Source organism: Pezoporus occidentalis, unplaced genomic scaffold (genome assembly GCF_034315485.1).
Source record: "Pezoporus occidentalis ecotype Australia unplaced genomic scaffold, CSIRO_AGI_Poc_V1 ctg63, whole genome shotgun sequence".
Taxonomy (NCBI): domain Eukaryota; kingdom Metazoa; phylum Chordata; class Aves; order Psittaciformes; family Psittacidae; genus Pezoporus; species Pezoporus occidentalis.
In genome coordinates, this window is record NW_026915977.1 from 4374737 (window position 1) to 4386999 (window position 12263).

Sequence of the window (12263 nt, forward strand, 5' to 3'; positions counted from 1 at the left end):
TGTGCAAGCACACAGCTGCTCATCAGACAGCAAGGCTTTATTCCTCCTAACCTTGCTCACTGCAGACCTGCTGCATGGACTCAGCCTCTAGGTCCTTCTACAAATATCCCTATGGTGTTTTTAGGAAGTTCTCCCTGTGGTGCTGCATGGATGATGGAGTGAGACAGTCTGCTCTCCCTCCCTGCCCTCTAACCAGAAAGAACTGCTGTATAACCCAGAGAGGACTTCCCTCTGACAAAGAGCTGGTGAAGGAAAAGGGGAACCTATCACACTGATAAGATTATGCAGCACTTCTGTTGATCTTCTCAGAGGCTGGTCTCACTCGAGAGCTTCTTTACAACACGCCATGTCATTCCCAATGGGTGGATTTGCTGTAAAGCAGGCAGGAAATTACCATCTCTGAAATGCTGTCTCAGAATAGGGACAGCAATAACAGCAGTTCCTGTGTAAGTGTGTCTACACAATGTACTATATGAAGAAAGCAGGAGCTGGCTGCATGAAGGGGAGCATCCTGCAGAAAGGGTCGAGAGAGCCACTCTGCCCTTCTCCATCCTTTTCTGCTGGTACCAGGCACCAAAAGCCAGGCTGAGCCTCCCTACCAAAGGTTAACCCTGAGCGCAGGATAACCCCAAAGCTTTGCTGCATCCAAAAGGACGGGCTGCAAACAGTTCTTTGGGTAGGATTTAAGAACAGAAACAAACCAGTCCTCATTCCAGTAAGCAGATTATGTTGCTCAGCATTAAAGAAAGAGGCAGAGCTATTCTTCATAAGATTAGAAGTCCAAGCCCTGGTTCCCCCACTAATGCTGGAAAAGCTGCAATTTTAACTTCTGAATGCTGACCTTAACCTTACCCCTGAGAGCCCTGTCTGGGTACAAGCTGTGCCTTTGCTCTCTGTACTCCTAAGGACCGTAACTCAAATCACCCCAGAGATGCTGTGCAATGGAGATACCTTGTTTAGAAAAATCAGTTTGTGGAAGGTTCAAGATGATGCACTCCAAAGCCCAGAATGTGAGGAAGAGCTACTCAAAACACCTGGTTTTCCTTCCCACAGCGGTGGTCAGAGATCCTTTTCTCTAGGTACTGATTCCAGCTGCTGGAATCTTCTCCTATTCCTGCTGGGGTGAGGGAGAAGGAGGTCAGCAAATATACAAACCCAAGCTTGTAGTTTATAGAGGTTAAAATCACTGTCTTAAACCAGGTTCATCTCACAGCAAAGCAAAGCGCTGTTGCTGTTTTTTTTTCCTTTGGTAATTGTCACTTTAAAATGATGTTTAACACTGCTGGCTGTTCGTGGGTTTAATTCTTAAACTTCCATGCAAACCAACAGGGCACTTGCACACCTAAAACACCGGGACAAGCAAAGAATCCCAATGGTTTCTCATTGGGATCACTGTGCATATGTTTATCCAGACCATTTAACTGCCCAGTACTTAAGGAAACCCTGTGCCAGCTTTTCTCTGCCTGGGGGATTTGGACCAATGTAAACAGAACTTAACACACGTTTTGCACTGTTTGCTCTTTCATGTATCTGTGTGCCTGTGTGTGCATGATGAAAAAGGAAAGTTTCCTCCCGAAAACCCGTATGTGTGAATGTGTTCCTTTACTCTGACTTCTATAAATATACATAATAACTGGAATGATATTTAAAGTTTTTCTGTAGACCTCTTAAACTCCGAGTACATCCAGCCCACATGGAGAATTCCTTGGAAGCCATAAGCACGGGTAACTGGTTGTTCCTTTTTCTTGTTTTGTACAAATCCCTCAGCTTCTGAAGCAGTGCGTCATTACCGCAATCATCAACCTCAATCAGCTCCACAGTCATGGAATACTTTCTTGCAACTTATTCACTAGATCACCTCAGAATGAGCAACCTCAGACCACAACAGGCACGTAAGACCAAAGCAGCTGCCACTGAACCTGATGAATTTTCTTCCCAGGTTCCCATCTCCCTCTCCTGTACAGGATGACCAAGTCAAGCTGGGCTGCTTGAAAGTGTCTTCAAGGCAGATGTCTTTAAGGGAAAAGGAATATTACTGTCTAGACTTGGTGTTTTGGCTGTTAGATGTTAATTTCAAATTCAGCCATGGCACAAAGCTTGCGTCACAATAACAGAATAAAATTGATCTTGAAATACCTTCTGAGCACTGGAAGGACTGTGCTGCTTCCAAAGCTGGCATCAGACTGTGGTATATCTGGAAGTGAGATGGCAGAAAAGCCATCCCAGCGGAGGTGAGCGGTAAGATCTTACAAGGAGGTAGATCTCAACAAGCAGTCTGAGAACCATATGAACAACACTGATTTAGCAGCCGATACACAGTGGAGGTGTTATTTCATATCCTAAATCAGTATTAGCTGCATTAGGGAGCTGTGGGAAGCGCTTTAAACAGAGGCACCCCATGGCACAGCATAAGATCAGCATATTGAGGTATCTGGGGTGGATAGCTTTCTGCTCCATGGAGAGTTTTGGGTTGGGGAATATTGACAAATTTTACATAGGTCACACGAGCAAAAAGAAAAAAATGCCATGTTCTAACAGTGACGTCCTGTCATTATTAACGTTACAAATTCTAGCGTGCACTGTCACTGTCCATTACAGCCTTGTGCAGAACGTGGCCACTAATGCACTCACAACCTGGACCGAAGAAAACCCAGCACAATAAAGTCTTGTGCAAGCACAGGGCAGGATTCAGCCAGGTCAGATGCTGACCATGCTGTTCTGAGTAAGACAGTGAAGATGTTTCAAGCAACAGAATATTTTCTGTTATAAACAGCACGATCAGCACCCCTCACATTGAGCTTGAAGTTACAGTGGAGGTGAGATTCACTTATACAACTGTAGAGTTACCAGAAGAGAAACAGCATTTCCTGCACATGAGCAATATCAAGTACACTAAATGATTTCTTAAGACCAGCATAAAGCTAGGCATGTAACTACCTGACTGCAACCATACCCAGGAAGTAATACGAGAAGACCTTGATTCATTTTCAGATTTGTGTAGGAAAAGGGTTCAGATTTATTAAAGGACAGATTTCAGTCACAAGTCCAACAATCACATCCTGCTAAACATTCTTCTTGCAGTAATATCTGAAGAGGGCTGTTTCTGGTCCTTAGTCACACTGTTTTTACTGTTGGCAGTGATCACTTGGCTTGTGTACAGTTAGGAGGTCACAGAGCCAATGGTTCTTATTAAAATTCCTCCACTAACCTAAAGATTTTGCATTATAAATTATGTATTTTTTAATGCATCCTCCCTCAGCATTGATCATGAGAGTAATTCTTCATTTTCCAACCCCACTCCCACTTGCATGTGTGAAAAATACCTGTGCGATAGAGCCATCCCAGCCCAAGAGAGAGGGGAATATTGGTAAGACCCGTTTGTCATGGTGTTAGTACAGCCATAAATATGAGTGTGGCTTGGCAGTTCAGATCCCTATCCTCTTCCCATGTCCATTAACTCATTATCACAAACTAGCATAGCAGCTAGGGGTCACAGGTAGAGATGAGGATGGGGAGGTACCTGTGAGACACCGCCATGCAGCAGTCACTCATTCCTGAGTATTTATCCTACAACTCCCCCTTAAACACTACTTATGCTGGTTAGTTGTTACTCTCTGAAACCAAGGTTCACAGTTCAATTTTCCCTCTTTTTTCCAAGAGTGGAGGACAATGAAACTGATTTGAGAGGCTGCCACTCATTCTTCTCTCTGCACAACTCTCTGGCTCTTCCACTGCCCTTGAGCTATGCAGCAACTGCTTGGGAGGTCACATTGTCTACCAGATCACCACAATGATCTGATTTAAATATAACTCGTCTTTCCACCACTTCCCCCCAAAATAGGGGTTTATTTTTAACCTGGGTCACTTAACTAGGTTCCTGTTAACAGCTCTATCCCATCAACAGTTGTGCTGGCACAACTGAGGGGAGAGCGTCCATGGGAGTAAGGCAACAGGATCTTTTAAAACCAACTTTGCAGCTCAGGTCAGTGCATTGCAGAGTCCCTTTCCCAGAATAAAGGGTAGGTGTGTAGCAGAAGTAGATTTTGATTTCCATTAAGTCTTGAATACAACACCTGAATATTTAAACTCTAGCTGATAGGACTAGCATCTCAAAGCCATCTCTTCCAAAGGCAGCATATCTGTAAGTCCAGACCAGAATTACCGAAAGGATTCAAACACTGTTTCACTGTTCAGTATAGAAATGAAGCCATTACACACATTTACACTGCATAGCTAACTGGCTGCATACATCCCCAGCAAACAATCATAGACTGGTTTGGGCTGTAAAGGACCTTAAACATCATCTAGTCCCACCCCTCCTTGAAAGCCTGAGTCATACTCCATTTTTACTTAGTTATCTTAACCTGTTTGGGTTTGCACTCCAGCTCTCATAACATCAGAGTACTTTCTGCTGATACAGCAACATGCTCTTGGAAAAGAAATAAGCTATACTGCTAAAAGCATCCTTTGCAGCTATCGGGAAACCTGCAGCTGAGGAGGGACAGTTATCACTTCACTCCTGTTAGACAAAGCAGGACAGTTTGAGCATGTGGATCAGCCAAAAAGACGTAGAGGAGAAAAACTCAGGATAATCACTGTCAAGCAGCAAGAACAACTGCTCACGTTCTTGAGGAGTCCTTGTATGTGACAGACTGCTATGGCCGTGAGCCAGGCTTTGACCGGTGTAGGAGCTGCAGAACTGGACATTCTGGCTACTTAGGGATTTTCAAAATCACACGTGGATTTGTCTGACACCAAAACCCCAGACTTTGGGAAGGGCCCAAGGCCACGCTACAGGAGGAAATTCACAATCCAGTCTTTAAGCAGTAAACAAACTCATAGCTACCAAACTGTGAGCTCACAACAGACCCTTCGGTATATAAGTCATTGAAAGTTGAACCAATATAAGCCTGCCCCAAGCAGAACTAAGTGTCACACTGTGGTAGGCTGCTACTAAAGTTTTCAATTGTACCTTCAGCCAAGACCCTCTGTCTTTTTCCCCATTGATGAGACCTACAGAACAAGATGTTGTATTAGACTGAGAAACTTCATACTCATTTTAAGGGTCATGCTCCAGCATAATTCAGTGCTGACAGCAACAGTTTGTGTCCTTGGTGCCTGACCTGCTGCCAGACAGCAGTGCCTGTGCATACCAATGCAGAGGAGAAAGCTCACGCATAGGGGAACCAGTGCTCTGGACGACATGCCTGCTGGGCAAGGTGACAGGTCATTCGATCCAAACACCTCTTGGTGACTGGGATAAACAGAAACAAGGGTCATAAACCTGGGTCCTTCCGAGGGGACTTGCAAGATGCTATAAGCCTGAAGAAACAACCCTCCCTGGGGTTGTGGCTCTCTGCCTTCCAGCTCTGCTAACACAGACTGACATAGGCCTTACCACAAACCTGGGTGTGAGATACAGGAGGGCTCTAAGTGATGCACACCCTGTACTGCCCTGATGCAAGGCACAAAACCTCTGACCTGCTCCAGAGCATGTGGTAAGGCAAAACCCACCAGAGAAGCTGTGAGGTTCTCATCTCTATAGGTGATGGCCTGAAAGCATGCCCTCACTGTATTCCAGCCAGCATCCAACTGCACACAATGCTTTAAAGGCCAGAAGGGTAAGCAGCAAGCACAGCAAGGAGTCCAAGAGAACCCTGTATGTATCTCAAGGAACTGATTTAATGACTTCTAGAAGTAGTAGCTTGTACTACAGAGGAGGGTAAGGATATGAGAGGAAGGCTGAGGGGGACAAGCGAGGCTGTGTACTGGAATTAGAGCATGAATTTTCCTAAACAACATATGGACTCGAACCTTCCACAGGATTTGCATTCACTTGCCAAGCTGGCTAAATGCCAGCCAGCTCACACCTGAAATCCCTGTCCCTGCCTCAGTACAGCGCTGTGCTCCACGTTTAATAAATCCCAGCTCTTGGCAGGGATTGCTAGCCAAGGAACAGCGCTGAGCTAACATGTCCCTGTTGCTCTCATTCAGGGCTTAGCTTACATGATGCCAGCCCAGAGCATGAGCAGGGCCTGCCCATGCCAAATGCAACATCAGGTGCTTTGCAAACAATTTTGCAATTTTTTTTTTTTTTTTTTTATTACAAACTCTGTATTCCTTTTTTTTTCCAACCAGAACAAGCTAGAAATTAGTTTTGCAAGCAAGCTTTATCATTTTTCACATCTCAGGCTGGAGGAGGAAAGAAAATCACAACCCACTGCCAAAGCGATTCCTCCTTGCCCATGAGTCACTGGTTTGACTCAGCCTGGTGGGACACGAGCCATTTGACAACAATAGAAACCTGGCAGTTTGCATCTCAGAGTTAAACAAGCTCACGGGCCCTAAAAATAAGCCTGCTAAGCTGCTGAGGTAGTATTTTCCTACCAAATTTCCTGCCGAGCGGTTCCAACCATCATTTGACCACATACTACTTCATTGATAGACCTTCTTAGTTTATTGTAGGCAGAAAGATTTAATTAGTACGTAAGGAAGCAGGGAATTCCTGTTGGTGGTTTTGGGAAGGGGGGGAGCAGGAGGGAAGAACAAATGAGACAAAGAATTAAGAGCAATGTGCGCGTTTTCCTGGCATCGGCAGCACTTCAGAGTAAGCGATGCTGTGAAACACACCTCCTTCCTCTGCGTGTGCCTGTCCTTTCCTTCCTTTCAATAAAGTGTGGGTTAAATAAAGAAACATCTGCACGAAACTCTTCAGCAGAGGACCCCTAATCAGGCAAAGATAAATATAAGTATCTGGGGTGTGCACAGAGGTGGAGGATACCAGAGGTCATTGAGACAAATGGGTGCCAAGTCACTTGAGCTGCAGCTTAGAATTGGCAGGGATTTCAGGGAGACCAGCGCCTGGCCCCAGCACTGGGACAACGTGCTGCAGTACAGACACAGGCAGTACCTACAGGAAGGTACTGAAGTGTCACGGTACAGAAAGGACATCTCAGTAGAAAAGGAAATGCTACAAGCAAATCTATGCAGCAGATGTATGGAACAAGCTCCTGATCACACACAGAAGTTTGTGGTGTGTGGAGCTCACAGCTACAGCTGAATTACCCTTTGGTTCAAGAGTGACTTATGTGTAGGATATCTCAGAAGGAGGGCCTTTATTTCTGTATCTTTCTGTCTGTATTTAGGGAGAATCCAAAGCAAGAGTTGCATCCTGACAGGAGATTGTTTGGGACTCCTAACCGCTCTTTTCCCAGTCTCAGATGAAGGTGTTCTCTGGATGCCTTACAGAAAAGAAGGTCATGGCCTCTGCTCTTAAACGGTGTGCTCAATGCTTTCACATGCTTTTACAGAAGCAACAGTCTATATACCAACAGTTCAATCACCCCAACTCATGCAGTGCTTCCGTAGCTATATCACCTCCCCATTAAAAACAATCTTTATCTGTTAACAGTGATCACCACAACAGTCATCTCTAGCTTCAAACAGGAAATCTCAGCAAACACCACGTGGGGCTCACAAGCAAACAGGTTTCCAGCAGCCGATGCTGGTTGGGTTTTCACATCTCTCTTCTGGGCTGCTCTTTCCCTTGCTATTCTGCTAAATATTTCACCAGTGGGAGATGGGTAACACAGGAGATTTAAAGCAGTTCCTCAGAAACCCAGCACATTTACATAGCCCAAGCTCTAGCAGTAAAATTTCACCTGGCAAGGCTAAGCATACAGTTGCAGCTGGAGCAAGCGCAGACCAATGGCTAGAACAGGATATATTTTTACTGGCTTTGTCTTTGGCTGCTACAGAAAGAAACCTAAGGGCTCTATGCAATGAGCACAGATCAAATTTACTCCTTTTTCTTGCAGAGTCTGAAGTGAAAGAACATATTGTACAGGTGCACATCTCAGCTTTAGAGCACACTAAGCCAGAACTGTGAGGTGCTTATCAAATAGAGTTAAGATCATGCAGCCCAAGGTCACATCTTGCTCTGCACAGGACAGCACGGTCTGAATGTGACCTCACCCCATGGGAAAAGCCCTCTCATCTCAGTTATTTAACAACACTAAGGAAAAGAATTCTTCCAAAGGGCTCCTCTCTCCAGTCACTTCTGACATATGAGGCTCCGTGTCACGGCATTTCACACGTTCAGAGCTCAAGAAGCAACTGGCTAAACACAAGTGATCACAGGGATTGCCAGGTAGCCTCTTAGTTTCTCAGGGAAAAAAGCTGGTGGTAGAGAGCAGGTTTCTGATTCACACTGGGAGCATGAAAAGCCAATGAGGAAGGAAGCTCCATCCCCATATGGAAAACAATGTTTTAACTAAGGAAACACAGGATAATTAAAACACAAAGGGGTGCAGACAATTCACAAGTTGAATGTGTGTTAGCTAGCGAGCTCCACTGGCATTTTAGAGACTGTCCTAAAAAAGGCTGTTTATTCCCAGCACCATAGCAACAACAAAAAAATAGGTTTGCGTTAGCTGCTCTTTACTGCAGCCAGGCTTGCAGCCTTGTCTCCAGCAGGAAATCAGGGAAGGAATTTTGACTGCATGTGATCAGTGCTGAAGATGTGTATTCAGATAAAGAGGCTCCTCATCCAGTTCCTTTTGTTTCTTGATTCACAGTCAAACTTTAATCCTATGCGTATGGCCTGGCTAGTTTGAATTACCATAGCAACTCTTTTTAAGCTAACTTCAGGATAGCAGAGAAAGCTGGCAAAGGGGAAAGGTCATTATTTAAATATGTTATTATTATTACTTTTAAAAGAAACTGATGCCAAACACACAAGGGAAACAAGGATTAGTTTTAAGCTTGATCTTTTTAAAAGTAAAACCTCCTCCAATATGAAAACCCTTCACTTTAGGATCTGCAAATTCTTGGTCTCCTCTCACTGTGTGGCCAACATAGCCATACATCACTTAAAACACTGTTTCCTAATGGAAGGAGCAAGCTTTTGTATGAAGATGTAGGGCAAAAGAGCAAAGGATGCTTTATTTTCAGGGGTGTATACTTTGAAGAATCATGCAGAAATAGTCTCAGTCTTCTCTGCTGTAGTCCCTAATATTGAAGTTATAATGTTGAAGTTGTCTTTTATAGGTACACTGATCAACAGAGGAAGAGGCAGGACAGATTGCTGACAGGGAAACTAATCTCCCTTGGGAGTCAGTCTGGGTTTTCTCCATTGTCTGAAGGACTGTCATTTATACTTCTTATTTAGATATATACAGAAAACCCATCAGGTGCACTGCATACCGTTCCTGAGCGAGCACACCTTCATCGTGGCTTCAGCTCAGAGCAGTGATACAGGACACAGGCAGGACTGATGCTGACCCCAAACACAACACCCTTCAGAGACCTCTGAAGCCATTCCCCCACAATCAAAGAGGGAGGGGGGAAGTCAGCCTTAAGAGAGCTGGCCCCAAGCTATTACAGACCTGGAAGAAGTGAGCCCTAGCTCAGGGGTCATGCCAAGAAGCCTGCTCCCCACATACTATAGCACTAGAGCTGGAGCTGTTTGTACAGGGTGCTTTCCCCTGGCCATAGAAGGCAGATAGTTTTTCCTACAAGAGCAACACACCCCCCCCAGACACCGAATTGTACAAGGTACAATTGTACAGCAAAACAAGGCTTAATGTCCGGAGTCTGCAAACTCCTGCAGTTTGGACACCTGAAGCAGCAAACCACTGCCTGCACCAGCACAGGGGCTTCCTGCACAAGTGCTTCCACAGCCTGAATGTCAGCAGCATTGTCTTTCCCCCTCTTTTTTGGCTGTGAATACCCAGGTGATCCTACCATAACCATCAATGCGCCTGGCCACAGGATGCTAAACCACTGCTGACACATACGATTTCCTGTAAGAGCTTGACACAACAGCTGTGCAATTACTTCAGACTACCAAGAATTTTGTTTATAGGCAATGCCATTATTTCTCTTTGGTCTTTGAAGCTCTGTGTTCACATTTCAGGTGAGAACTGAGGGGGGGGATATCTGTCTGGTATAGGATGCCACACCATTCTTAAGCACACTCCCATGTGCCTTCCCCTGTTCTCTTAAGAGTCCCTGGGAGGGCTCATTAGACATCATGACAAACAAAACCAAAAGTATCCCACTCACAGAAAGACTCTAAAACATGAGACATCTTTTTCTTTCAGCTTCCATGAACCATAAGAATATGATCCACCCAAAAAGGAGGTTTGCATAGACAGCAGCTGAGTGCTGGCTGCTTACCTCTGATCCAAAGGCAGGACAGCAAGCAGGGGGACATAACCACAGTGGTGATGCTGGCTGGTATCAGTGGGCAGACAATACTCCCTGCAGGACTGGTGAGACAGGATCAGGTATGGGCATCAGCCCAACACTTTTCTGTCCGTCATCTGGAAGGGGACCCTGCTCATTAGCAGCCTGCATTAGCAGCCTGCATTTATGCACTTTGCCACATTGCAGGCAAGAGGTGTCATCACCCGCTCTTAAGCAGGTCCTGCTCAGAGTCTTATGCCACTTTTGAAGATAAAATCAGCCCTAGTACTGGCTTTGCAGCCCTTGGAAATACACCTGGGTATTGTCTGGCAATTGGTGCTTCTCAAAAGCATCTCCTCAGCTTAACCCGTTAGCTTGATTTTACCCAGTTAAATATATTACCGTGCACTAGGAGAATCAGCACTGAGGGGGGGATCAGCTAATATGAGTTGGTTAGATGGCTTGAATGCTTCTATCTAACTAAAAAGTAGAGGAGGTAGAGCTTGAAGTCATCCCATGACCCCAAGGGAACAGAAGGTGCAAGGAACAGAGATGTAAAGGAGATGTGCATACATTTGAGAGAGAGACATGAACACAGACATGGGCTTGGGCAAATAAAAAGAGGTAAAGCAAAAGAAAACTTGTAATAACTAGAGGGAAGGAGAGAGCTAGTTAGAGAGCAGACAAAGGGGCAGAAGGCAGAGGTGATGTAGAACAGATAGGAATGAAAAACAACATAAAGCATTGAAATTCTCACAGGCACTACAGAGAAAATGTCCAGAGTCACCGATGTCATCAGCTCCTACACCAGAGCTTCCCAGTCCAAACAGGACCCACACCACCAGCCCATCCTGTTTTCTTCTACAGAAACGGCTGTGTGCTGCTGTAAGAAGTCAGGAAGAATAAACACACCATTGCTAGTGCAACTTGCTCTTGTAGCCCCCCCAGCCCCATACAGTGATATTGGATAACAGCATCAGGCAACTGTCTGCTCACCACTACACGCACATATACAATAATTCCTAAATATTGGAATTATTAGGCATAAATAAAGGCCCAAGACAACAAGATCCCTCCACAGCTTTCTGTTGAGCAGAGCATCACTGACCTGTCGTTACTACAGGTTTACACTTCAACCCGCCTCCCCATCACACTGACTGAAGCCTCAGACTCCGTGCAGTGGGTGCTCCGCAGAGCTTACGCAGTGCTGTGGAAGGCAGATATTCATCACTGTCTGAGCTGCTCTGCAGCCCCTCAGCGCCCAGGCTTTGCTCCCCACCGGAGCTCTCCCTGAGCATCAGCACTGACACCAGTCCCTGCAAAATGCAATGTTCTAGAGATTTGCTTGAGCCTGTTTGCTGTGCCTCCATCCTAACTGTGAACTCCTCCCCATCCTGGACCTGTTAGGGGAGCTCTGATGACCAGACATGGGTAGATGAGTGACTTGACACCCCCACTCCCAAACAAACTGCATTCTCCTTGCAGCTGTCCGAGATCCCTGCAGCACTCAGGGTGCTCCTTCCTCACACCCTGCCCCTGTTTCCAAGGCTTGCTTTCTGCTTTCTGCCCAGCAAGGTGACAAGTCATAATGTCACTGGTACTGTTTGAATACAGATCAGGTTCTGATTTCACCACCCCCCCCCAGCTATGTGCTGCAGTTTTCAGATGAGGTGTGCACCAACCCTAGATTTGGAGAAATATGTATTTTCAGGGATGTCTTGTGCTTTACTGCAAATCACATAAGCTCGTGTTGCCTAAATGGTGTGCATTGTGGTATTCCATTTGCAGATTACACAGTTGGGTAAAAAATTAACATTGAGCCTTAGAAATTAGGCCGACTGTTTCTGAGACCCCTTTTAGCAATGCCAATAAGAAGCTTTTGGCAGAGTTCAATTAATACTTCTTTCCCACCGATGAGACCTGGAAGGCGGCCAAGGCTACATGGAGCACTGATGCTTTGTCTGTCTTAATTCCCAGAACGCACAGGCGACTTTCTCCTCTCCCACCACCCCGCTGCAGGAACCCTGTGTCAATACACTCCACAGGAAACGTCTGGGCATGACTTGTAGTACTGC

General features: G+C 45.5%; 1 long non-coding RNA gene across 1 annotated transcript in view; it reads right to left on the reverse strand.

The window, feature by feature from the left end:
• The window catches only part of LOC134174775 (uncharacterized), a 61712-nt gene that overhangs the window by 41614 nt on the left and 7835 nt on the right, over positions 1-12263 (reverse strand). The window contains exon 2 of the long non-coding RNA XR_009968772.1: positions 10180-10338. This is a non-coding gene — a long non-coding RNA (uncharacterized LOC134174775). The remainder of the gene's footprint in view (positions 1-10179; positions 10339-12263) is intronic.